Below are 10,668 nucleotides of genomic sequence, written 5' to 3'. Positions count from 1 at the left end.
TAACAACGGAGCTGTAGTCCACCTTCCTGGCACGGCGCTGCCTTGCAGTTTCGCCTTCCGTTGCTCATGACTTTGTCATGGTGCAATGGCTCCAGGATGGCTTCCGACATTTATGTTAAGCTAATCTTCCCTCCCTCTTCCTCAAAAAGGCAGGGGGGAAGAACTGACATTCTAATTTGATGATGAACACAGTGATTTCTGAAATATGTTCAGAGAATGAAGGAAACAGGCTGGGTGTCTTCTGTCACTAGGATGTGGATCAACCTCTGAATAAAGAGGCAGAAGCTGAAATCTGCATTCCTGAGTGCAGGCAAACAGAGCACAGCATGACTCGCCCTCCCAGTTAGAGGGCTGAGGGTAAGGAGGAATGTGTCTAGAGAATTCTTCCTCCGATACCATGCCTGCGCAGTTTGGTGGTGCTTCAGGCTGTTCTCGCAGAGTCAGTGTCAACCAGCTCATATCCATAATGAACTGGCTGGCAATGCTGGAGCTCCTGCTGCCCAAACCATTGTATGGGACCATGCCAGGCAGTAAGGGCAGCTCAAGCATCAATTTTTTAGCAGCAGGAATGTGAATATACACAGCTAAGGAGTAGTCCGCTCGGATGATGCAGCACAGCGTCCCTTACTGAAGATCTCCAAGGTCTTCCCGTTCCAGGTGCCGGTGCTCCTGGAGGCGATGTGGTTCCCGCGCACGTTGGACACATACGTCTGCGTCTGGAAAATGGCAGCTTTGGGAACAATCAGACGAGAGGAACAATTCCCTATTTCTGCGTAGATTGGAGTAGCTTCTCCATTACAGTATCCCTTTCTTTCAGTTTTGGCACTCAGCGAGACTGGACCAGAGGTGGAAATCCAACAGCCAACCACCTTCTGTTGAGTTTTCAATACAGGGGTTAGTAATGCTGGTGGGTTGACATCGATGCGACTGACGACCTGGAGTCCCCGCTTAACCCTCTGATCAGGTCGTTCCCAAACCGTTCTCACACGGTACTGAGCACTTCCATATCTCCAGGTGAATGAGGTTACCAAAGGTTCCGATGCACGTTGAAAGCTCAATGAGAATTCATGTTTTCCAGGCTGTAGTAAGAGGATGCCGTCACCGGCCGGGGGCTCGCGCAGGCTCAGGCGTACGGTCAGGTTCTCCATCCCCGAGGCGGCGGCGGGGTCCGCGGCGCCGGCGCTCCGGCCCCAGGCGGCGGTGGCGCGGCCCTGGGCCTCTAGGCGCGGCGCGCGCAGGGTCACCGGCTCGGCAGCCTCCAGCAGCACGTGCCCAACCACAGCCTCGCCGCTCGAGTCGCAGCCCTTGCGCCTGTCCTCTCACAGCGGCCCTCGGAGCCCACCCCCGCCGCGGACCCCGCCTCGCCGTCCATCCTACCGGGCGACGCCGCCGCGCCAAGGAGGTCGGCGCCGGCGCGGAGCCGGGGTCTTGAGCAGAGCGGCGCCGCTGTCACAGACGCCACCCGCACGCCGAGGGCCACCGCGGCCGCTGAGCGGGGCCCGGTGGAGGCCCCCACAAGTTATTTTTTTATCCCCTAATAAATTATTATGCTTAAACTGTTTGAGTTATTCCATTTCTGTTCCTAAAAACCACAAAAAGAAATACAACAGGGACATCACAGTCAACATTATATTTACTTATTACAATCTTTTTCTTTTAGAAATTTTAGAAGAATGAATCTAGATGTCCTTAAGAACATATGTAAATGTTCACATTTTTCTTTTGCTCTTCAGGATGTTTTGAGAATGGTTGTTTTATATTCATCATGGTTTTTAGATAAGCCCATAAAGTTAAAAGATCAAAATTCTCCCTCAATATTTTATCTTGAAGTTTTACATCTTTCCTTCCTTACATGTCCTTCCATCACGAATTAAATAAGCCATTCTAATAAAGACATTTGAATGTCTTTTGTATGTGTTAACCTTTTTAACACAGGGCTCCTGGGACAGGAGCAAGGAGCTTCTCTAATCCCTGCTGGGCATTGAAGTAGCCCAGAGACTGGGGCATCTGGAGTCTCGTGGTGAGGGGCTGAGCCTAGTGGTAGAGTGAGTGTGGAGGGTTGAAAGAACCCTGAAACTAAAGACCAAAGTGCAGCTCCTTAGCTAGACCAAGAGGGAAAATTATCTGCGAGAAAGACTTCATGCTTAATCTGGCTCCTTCCTCACCCTAATCACACTCCCAAGACTTAAAGGCTGACTTTGCTTGAGACCAAGAAATAGAGTTCCTTTGCCATTGGCCTTCTGGAAACACCTCACGCTGCCCACTGCCCACCATAGGGAGGGAAGGTTTTTCTCTAAGTCCATGCTAGTCTCACCTAAGGGTCACTAAGGATGAGAGTTTCTCCTGACCATTCTCCAGCCCAGTTATTTGAAACAAACCATTAAACAGCAGGGCACATGCAATAGAGCTCACAGAGGAAAAGAAGATGTCTCTTAGGATACCAAATGTCATGGAGTGTCACTTTCAAGAGGAGATTTTAAACACTGTGACTGTGTCCTGCTGGCACTCCCTGGGTGGCTCTTCTCTCCTGCTTGCTTTACTGAAGCAGGATAACTTGTGGCTCCCTGACCCCTGTAGAGGCCCACTTGGCAAGGAACTATGGGCAGCTCCTAAACTGTGTCAGCAAGGAACTTCATCCCAAACAGGTAAAATTCAGTTGTACAGTTTTGTTGAAAGCAAAATACCAATCATCTTGCATAAATTTCTTTTTTTGTGTGTGTGACCGCCTGGAGGGGTGGGATAGGGAGGGTGGGAGGGAGGGAGACGCAAGAGGGAAGGGATATGGGAACAGATGTATATGTATAACTGATTCGCTTTGTTATAAAGCAGAAACTAACACACCATTGTGAAGCAATTATACTCCAATTAAAAAAAACATAAATTTCTTTTTTTAAAGTTTATTTAACGAGGTTCACATTCCTATAAATGAAAAAATACAGAAATTAAAACAATAGCATGTATCTTTCATCTTGTTATACAAATTCAGAAGACATTGTACATTGATTTTACCAATGATCTTCACATTGCAGGGTAATACGCATTTCATAAACTGCCAATGGGACTGTACTTAGTGAGGGACTCAGCGCAAATCTCGGGGCTCCTGGCAGCCCTGGGTCTTCCGGGCCACTGCACATCGGATCCGCTGCCACCAGCCTTGGGACGTGCGGCGGGTCCGGGGGGCAGGAGCCGGGCGACGCTCCATAGGGTCCCCGCCGTCAGCGTTCTCGGGCTCCGCTCGTCCGTCCGGGAAGCGGTGCCACCCGCCGAGGGAGGCTGCGGGGTCGGTGGCCGCCTCTCCTGGGGCGCCTCTGGGTCCGGGTGGGTCGCGGGCGTCTGGTCCGGGGCCGGTGGCTCTGCGTCCCGTCGCGAGGGCTTCGGCCTCCAGCAAAGTGTCTGTTTCGCGAACGGTCCCAGCGCAGAAGCCCGCCGCAGGGACTGGAAAGCATTTCCCAGTCGAAGGCTGGGCCGTCCCAGGAGAGCTCGCACGGGGCGGGGTAGAAAGGGAGCGTCCAGGGCGCAGAGTCGGCTGAGCTCGGGGGTGGCGGCGTCTGGGGCCCCGGCGCTCACAGCCAGGGAAGGGCTGCGCCATCGCGTGGGTCTCACACCGGGCGATACCGAGTGTCTGGGATTCGGAAGCCCCCAGCCCGCGAGTTTTTATGCTCTTCTGGCCTCCTGACCAGATAGGGGGAGTTTGGGTGGTGACATTAATCCTATAAGATAATTGCATCAGAAGACCTGATAATATTAATACAAAACCCAATCATCTTGGATAAAATTATTCATGGTCAAATCTCTTCATGATAGATGGGATTAGGGTTGAAAGGAAAAGTACTAGTACACCCGAGGGGGGAAAAACTGGGGGGCAATGGGGTGTAGAAGGCCCCAAATCATACTGCTAGTGTTGGAACAGACTTGGAAACCCAGATCTCCAAGCAAAGGAATGCTTGTAGCGGTCGGGGAATGCCACAGGAAGATTTGTGATGTAAAGGAGCGCAAAGAGTGGTGACCTAATTCTCAAAATGGACTTTCTGACTTTCCCAGTTTTGTCCTCTCCTAGTGAATTGCTCACTTCAAAGAACTTCAAATTGTGTTTGGACCAGAGTCACGACAAGAAGCTCCAGAAACTGAACTGCTTGGGTGCAGGGGCAGTTCCACCCCTCTCTGGATGAGTGACCTTCAGCAGATTATCTCCCCTCTCTAGGCCTCCTTTTGTCACCTCTGAAATGGAAAGCAAATAAACAAGGCAGCTTTCGTGAATGCATTCAATAATAAAAATGAATATTTAGGATTACCTGGCAGAAATTAACGTGCTCAAGTATTATTATCAATATCATCATGGATAGAATGATAATTTAATGAGAACAAATGTTAAACACTGCCTTTTGAGGGGAGATTTTTTTCCCTCTAAATGGATTTTTTTTCATTAACATAACATATCCATGGTGTATTGCATTGTAATATATCCTTCTTCATCTGTGTCAACCTGTTGAGAAAAGCATCAGTGGCTACATTATGGATGTCCTTGACTAGACATTTATTTTACTGTGACAAAGTACAGTCATTCCCAACACTTAGGAAGCACATTTTGATGTCCTTCCATGTTCCAGGTGCTGTGATTGGAGCCACACACAAAAAAGATGAAAATCTGGCTACAGCTTTCAGTCCTTACATCTTAGTGAGAGAGCGAAGTGGCAGTCAAGAGACCATTCAGAATACAGCCAAGTCCATGAGCATTGCCGTAGCTGATTTGCTGACCTGAAAGAAACGTTCTAAATGTGATGCCGCCCTTCAAAGCCAGATTTTTATTGTTTGCTTAACTGCAGGGAGGAGGGAAGAGCATGCTAAAATAATAAATGATAAATAACAAAACAGAAAAATCAAACAACAGGACAGTAAAGATGGCAGGTGATTGAAAGCTCAACTAGTTGCAAGGTTTACGGGGGCAATTTAGGACACTCACAGCGAGGTGAAGATTCCCACAAAGATACCCAGAATAGAAGAGCTCTGCCTGAGTGGATGGAGGTCGAGGCCAGCTCAGAATTGTTTGAACCCAGTCACAGCTGAAATTCAAGGAGGAGGGGAAGCACCGCAAGCAAGTGATGTGGGTGCACAAGGAGGAAGTCACTTTGGTGAAATCCAGCAGTGGGGTCCGTCTGCAGATGCTCAGCATCAATCACCAACAAGCTGCACAATATATGACTATAATAGCAGGGCAGGAACAAAGAGGTCTTTTGGCCCCCATAGTTGAGTGTGCAACATCTCCCTTTGGATTATCTAAAGCTCTGAAGTTCAGACAGAATACTGATGCATAATAACACCATCACATTCATATTAGAATTAGTCTACCCCTTTGCCTGGCAGAAAGTGTCTGATCTGCATAGCGGTCTGACAGCTTTCCTTCATTCTTTTTTTCCTTTCATAGGTATTACTCTTCAATAAACAGTTGCATGCCTAACTCCGTCCCTGCATCCTCTAGAACCTGACCAGAGAGAGTGTTTAAATAAATTCTACTCATTATTTTATTTGATATTCAAGTGTTGTTATCTTTGGTCAATGACAGCCCTGTAATCTCACTCTTTTTTCTTTGGTGGCATATGATCTCATAGTCTTTTACAGTTTCCTTGTTTTCTGGTGCAATGAATTGTCCCAGGTGCAGCTTTTACTTTCCTTGCCCCAGACCAGCAATCAGTCTTTTCTCCAAGGAGACTAGGTTCCTTTCATTGGTAACTGGTATGTGAAAACCACAATTTTTAAATTGATGTGCTCAATACTATTTTGTTGATAATTGCACCTAGTACTTTCAAGTACATAAATCTAAAAAGCACAATTTTTTAAGAAAAAAATCATGAATTTATTCTTACCTTCAAATTTAAAGTTACAGATTGCTTTGAGCATAGAAGAACTCCAGGGTAAGAAAATATAGAAACTATTAGAGAAGCTTCCGGGTAAGAATCATGCTTCAGTATAAGCTTCCTTTTATGAATTATGTAGAAAAATTAAACAATGGGACAACAGTTGCTAAAAGTATGTCATTGTTGTATGCCCTGGAAATAATGACAGCACACTCTCCAAAATGGGATGACAATCGTAGTATATAGAAAGAAGTATTTCTATACCATGAAGGACACATGGGTAAAACTGATTGATGACAACAAGGAAAAGAAATTTTCAAAGTCTAAAGTTCACAAGTTATTACATCTATATACATATAACCTCTGCAAATTAAATGATAAGGCAGGAAACCCAAAGGAAAATGTTCAGAAGATATGAATAGGCAATTCACAAAAGAATAGTATAATACAAGGACTTCCCTGGCGATCCAGTAGGTAAGACTCCGCTCCCAGTGCTGGGGACGCAGGTTCGATCCCTGGTCAGGGAACTAGATCCCACATGCACGCCTGCAACTAAGAGTCCACATGCTGCAACTAAGAAGTCCACACGCTGCAATGAAGATCCTGTGTGCCTCAACTGAGACCCGGCGCAGCCAAAATAAATAAATAAATATTAAAAATAATAATAACATAATACAAATTGGCTAAAGAGTGTGTGAAGAGAGGCTCAAAATCATTATAGATAAATAAATGTTAGCTTTTTCTGCTGCACAGCACTTGTGGCCTCTTTCAATTTTGAAGACAGCATAGGGCACTCTTGAGAATAGTACTACAACCAATTTAGTCAGTGACTCAGAAGGCTCTGAATGCTGAATGGGGCCCAGAGGAAGAGAGGGATCACGTCCAAAGAAGGACAAGGCAGCAGAAAAAGCCAACTTGCCACTTAGGCCTTATGACTCAATATATCCAATACTGGGCACCAAGTGACTATGCATACATTTATTAGATCCACTAAGCCATAAAGTTGAGCAGCATCCATTATATGCTGCATTCAGAATTGAGCTTCCACCACTTTAAATTCTCCCTGGCAGTTTATAGCATATATTAGTTCCCTGCACCTGCTGTAACAAATTACCACTAACTGGGTCACTTAAAACAACAGAAATTTATTCTGTCTTATTTCTGGAGGCTAAAAGTCTGAAATCAAGGTGTCAGCAGTAATTACCCCCTCTGAAAGCTCTAGGGGAGAAATCTTTCTTTGTCTCTTGCAGTTTCTGGTGGCTGTCAGCATCCCGTGACTTGTGGCTGCACTACTCCAATTTCTGCCACCATGGTCCATTGCTTCCACCTCTGTGTCAAAACCTCTCACTGCCTCACTCCTAAAAGGGCACTAGTCATTGGGTTTGAGACCCAGCTGGATAGTCCAGGACAATCTCCTCATCTCAAGATCCTTAATTTAATTATACTTGCAAAGACTTTTCCCAAATAAGGTTAATTTCATAGGTTATGGGGATTAGGACAAGGACGTATCTTTTGGGAGGCGACCATTCAACCCACTACAAGCACTATGTCATATCTTTATGTATACAATTTCTTCTGTGTATTTTCTTTAAAAGGAACATCAAATAAACACATCTGTCTATTCCTATAATATTCAGAATCCAGGCAGGTGACAGAAACCACACCAGTTATTTGAGCAGAAATTAAAATATAGAATTGGAAACTAGGTAGAAAGCTATCAATTATGTAAGCAAAAGAGTAAAAAGAGAAATCTAAGATATCACAGAGATAGCAACTGCACGGGCAGCTGGGGAAACAGAAGCAAGAGACTGGATTATTAAACTTTGAAGTGTAAAGAACAGGTGTTGCTGAGCTGAACCCAGACTGGGGAGGCAGGGGCAGCACTGGGCTGCCGCTATTTCTCTGAGCTCACAGGGGCTGTGTGGCTGGGACCCAGATCTTTGATGAGAGGGTGAGCTGATGTGGTGTTTCCAGGGGGACAACATGAAGCTATATGTTAGGAAAAACAGCAGATTGGGTTCAGCTGTTGCTTTGAAAAGGCTAACTACACCTTTAGAGAGAAAAATGCTGCTTTGTGGGAACCAACAGGAAATCTTCAGGAAGCAGCCAGGAAGAAGCAAGTGCTTTCTCTTTCCTCCAGCCTAGCCGTCTCCCTCCAACTTCTTACGAACAGGGAACTTACTCTGGAGCTAGGTGACAAAGTGGAAATGTGACTTGCAGAGTCCCAGCTCAGTATTACAATACAAGAGCACAGAAAAGTGGGTTTGGGGTCCAGAGAAAAATACTTCAATAACTCACATATTTCCACACGTCAATTTCATTAATTCCCTGAAGGCTACTCCATATTATCCTACAAATTGATCTTGGCAGGAAAAGGTAGATGAGGAATTGTGCAAAAAGTAAAGAGACGGCTTCATTTTCCAATCCATAAATTTTTTAAATATATATTTTTTAATTAATTTATTTTTGGCTGCGTTGGGTCTTCACTGCTGCATGCAGGCTTTCTCTAGTTGCGGGGAGCGGGGGCTACTCTTCGTTGCGGTGCGCAAGCTTCTCATTGCGGTGGCTTGTTGCGGAGCACGGGCTCTAGAGCTCAGGCTCAGTAGTTGTGGTGCACGGGCTTAGTTGCTCCGTGACATGTGGGATCTTCCCGGACCAGGGCTCAAACCCATGTCCCCTGCACTGGCAGGTGGATTCTTAACCACTGCACCACCAGAGAAGCCCAAATCCATACATTTTTTAAAACATCATTTTTTTTAATCTAGAAAATTCAAACCAATCTATATGGACAGAAGCAGGTCAGTGGCAGCCTGGGGGAGGGAGCAGGGGACAGTGTGGAGGGAGTACAAAATGGCACAAGACAACTTGACTGTGGTGATAATTTCACAAATTGTACACCTTAAATTATATACTGTAAATTATACACTTTATATGTATGCATTATGGTGTCAATTACACCTCAGTAAAGCTTTAAAAAAACTCATCCAGTTTTCTACCTCGTCAGGACTTCAAAAGCAGGGGGTAACACTACTGGGCATATACCCTGAGAAAACCATAATTCAAAAAGAGTCATGTACCAAAATGTGCATTGCAGCTCTATTTACAATAGCCAGGAGATGGAAGCAACCTAAGTGTCCATCATCAGATGAATGGATAAAGAAGATGTGGCACATATATACAATGGAATATTACTCAGCCATAAAAAGAAACAAAACTGAGTTATTTGTAGTGAGGTGGATGGACCTAGAGTCTGTCATACAGAGTGAAGTAAGTCAGAAAGAGAAAAACAAATATAGTATGCTAACACATATATATGGACTCTAAAAAAAAAAAAGAAAAGGTTCTGAAGAACCTAGGGGCAAGATGGGAATAAAGACACAGACCTACTAGAGAATGGACTTGAGCATATGGGGAGGGGGAAGGGTAAGCTGGGACAAAGTGAGAGAGTGGCATGGACATATATACACTACCAAATGTAAAGTACATAGCTAGTGGGAAGCAGCCGCATAGCACAAGATCAGCTCGGTGCTTTGTGACCACCTAGAGGGGTGGGATAGGGAGGGTGGGAGGGAGGGAGATGCAGGAGGGAAGAGATATGGGGATATGTGTATATGTATAACTGATTCACTTTGTTATAAAGCAGAAACTGACACACCAGTGTAGAGCAATTATACTCCAGTAAAGACGTTAAAAAAAAAAAAGCAGGGGGCAAGGGGCAGGGAAGGCAGTGGGGCTTCTAAAAATGGAAGGAGGCAGAAAGGGGAATAGGAGATAGTGCAAGGGGAAGAAAATCAAAAAGTAGTGTTTGGCTCCCAGAAAATTTTAGAGGCCCCAGATCATGGAATTTTCCCCCAAAGTCTTAAGTCAACCCTTCCCCCTTCCCACTCCCTCCACAACTCGCACATACACCAACACCCTCCCTCCCGCACAGGGGCTTCTGCAGGCACTTCACATAAAAATGACCACTCTGGAGCACCAACCCCTCAGCCTTAGCTCTTGGAAAGAGGAACTCTGACATCCTGCTCAACAGGAACACAAAGAATCTAGAAAGTCCAGGGAATCACCTTTCTACATTTGGAAGGAAATCACCAGGTCCAGGCCACACTGGAGAGAAGGATAGTATAAGAGGGACACAAAGACTAGGAGGTGGGGATAATGGGGGGCCATTGCAAAGGCTCCCTGCCCACTGGGAGAGAAGAGCACCTATTCCAGGGCAACAGTAGGCTTTAGGTCCAGGGGTTTGGGAGGGAGTGGGAGTGCCAGAGAAGACTGGACATTGGTTACATGCAGAGAGACTGTAAGACTTTTTTTTTTTTTTTTTTTTTTCTTTTTGCGGTATGCGGGCCTCTCACTGTTGTGGCCTCTCCCGTTGCGGAGCACAGGCTCCGGATGCGCAGGCCCAGCGGCCATGGCTCACGGGCCCAGCCGCTCCGCGGCATATGGGATCCTCCCAGACCGGGGCACGAACCCGTATCCCCTGCATCGGCAGGCGGACTCTCAACCACTGCGCCACCAGGGAGGCCCTGTAAGACTTTTTAAAATTTTATTTTAACATATGGAGAGTCAGGGCATGTCTCACAGATGGTGGTGTTTATATTCTATGAGATACTGAGGCTTCCATATTGTGCAGAGTTGTTTTAAGTCTTAATGTTGTGTTCCATGGGTCCGTCGGTCTATCCCTTATAAGGCATTTGTTTCACTGACTCTCTCTTCTGTGACAGTGGACTCGAGTGTATCTGTGAGAGGCAGAGACAAATGATGAGGAGAATAAGGGAGAAGTGGGGCTCATTTTAAACACATCTGCATTTATGCCACA

The 10,668-nt window shown here is 45.9% G+C and overlaps 1 pseudogene across 1 annotated transcript; it reads right to left on the bottom strand.

Annotated features, from left to right (window-relative positions):
• Positions 1-209: 209 nt before the first annotated feature.
• On the bottom strand, positions 210-1,372 carry LOC309805058 (arrestin domain-containing protein 4-like; annotated as a pseudogene). The gene has a single exon. The product of its transcript is annotated as an arrestin domain-containing protein 4-like (transcript).
• Between the last annotated feature and the right edge of the window lie 9,296 nt (positions 1,373-10,668).

Source organism: Mesoplodon mirus (assembly GCF_964341445.2).
Source record: "Mesoplodon mirus genome assembly, chromosome: 5".
Lineage (NCBI taxonomy): Eukaryota > Metazoa > Chordata > Mammalia > Artiodactyla > Ziphiidae > Mesoplodon > Mesoplodon mirus.
The sequence above is the reverse complement of the archived record's forward strand: the minus strand, read 5'-3'. Positions and strand labels throughout refer to the sequence as shown.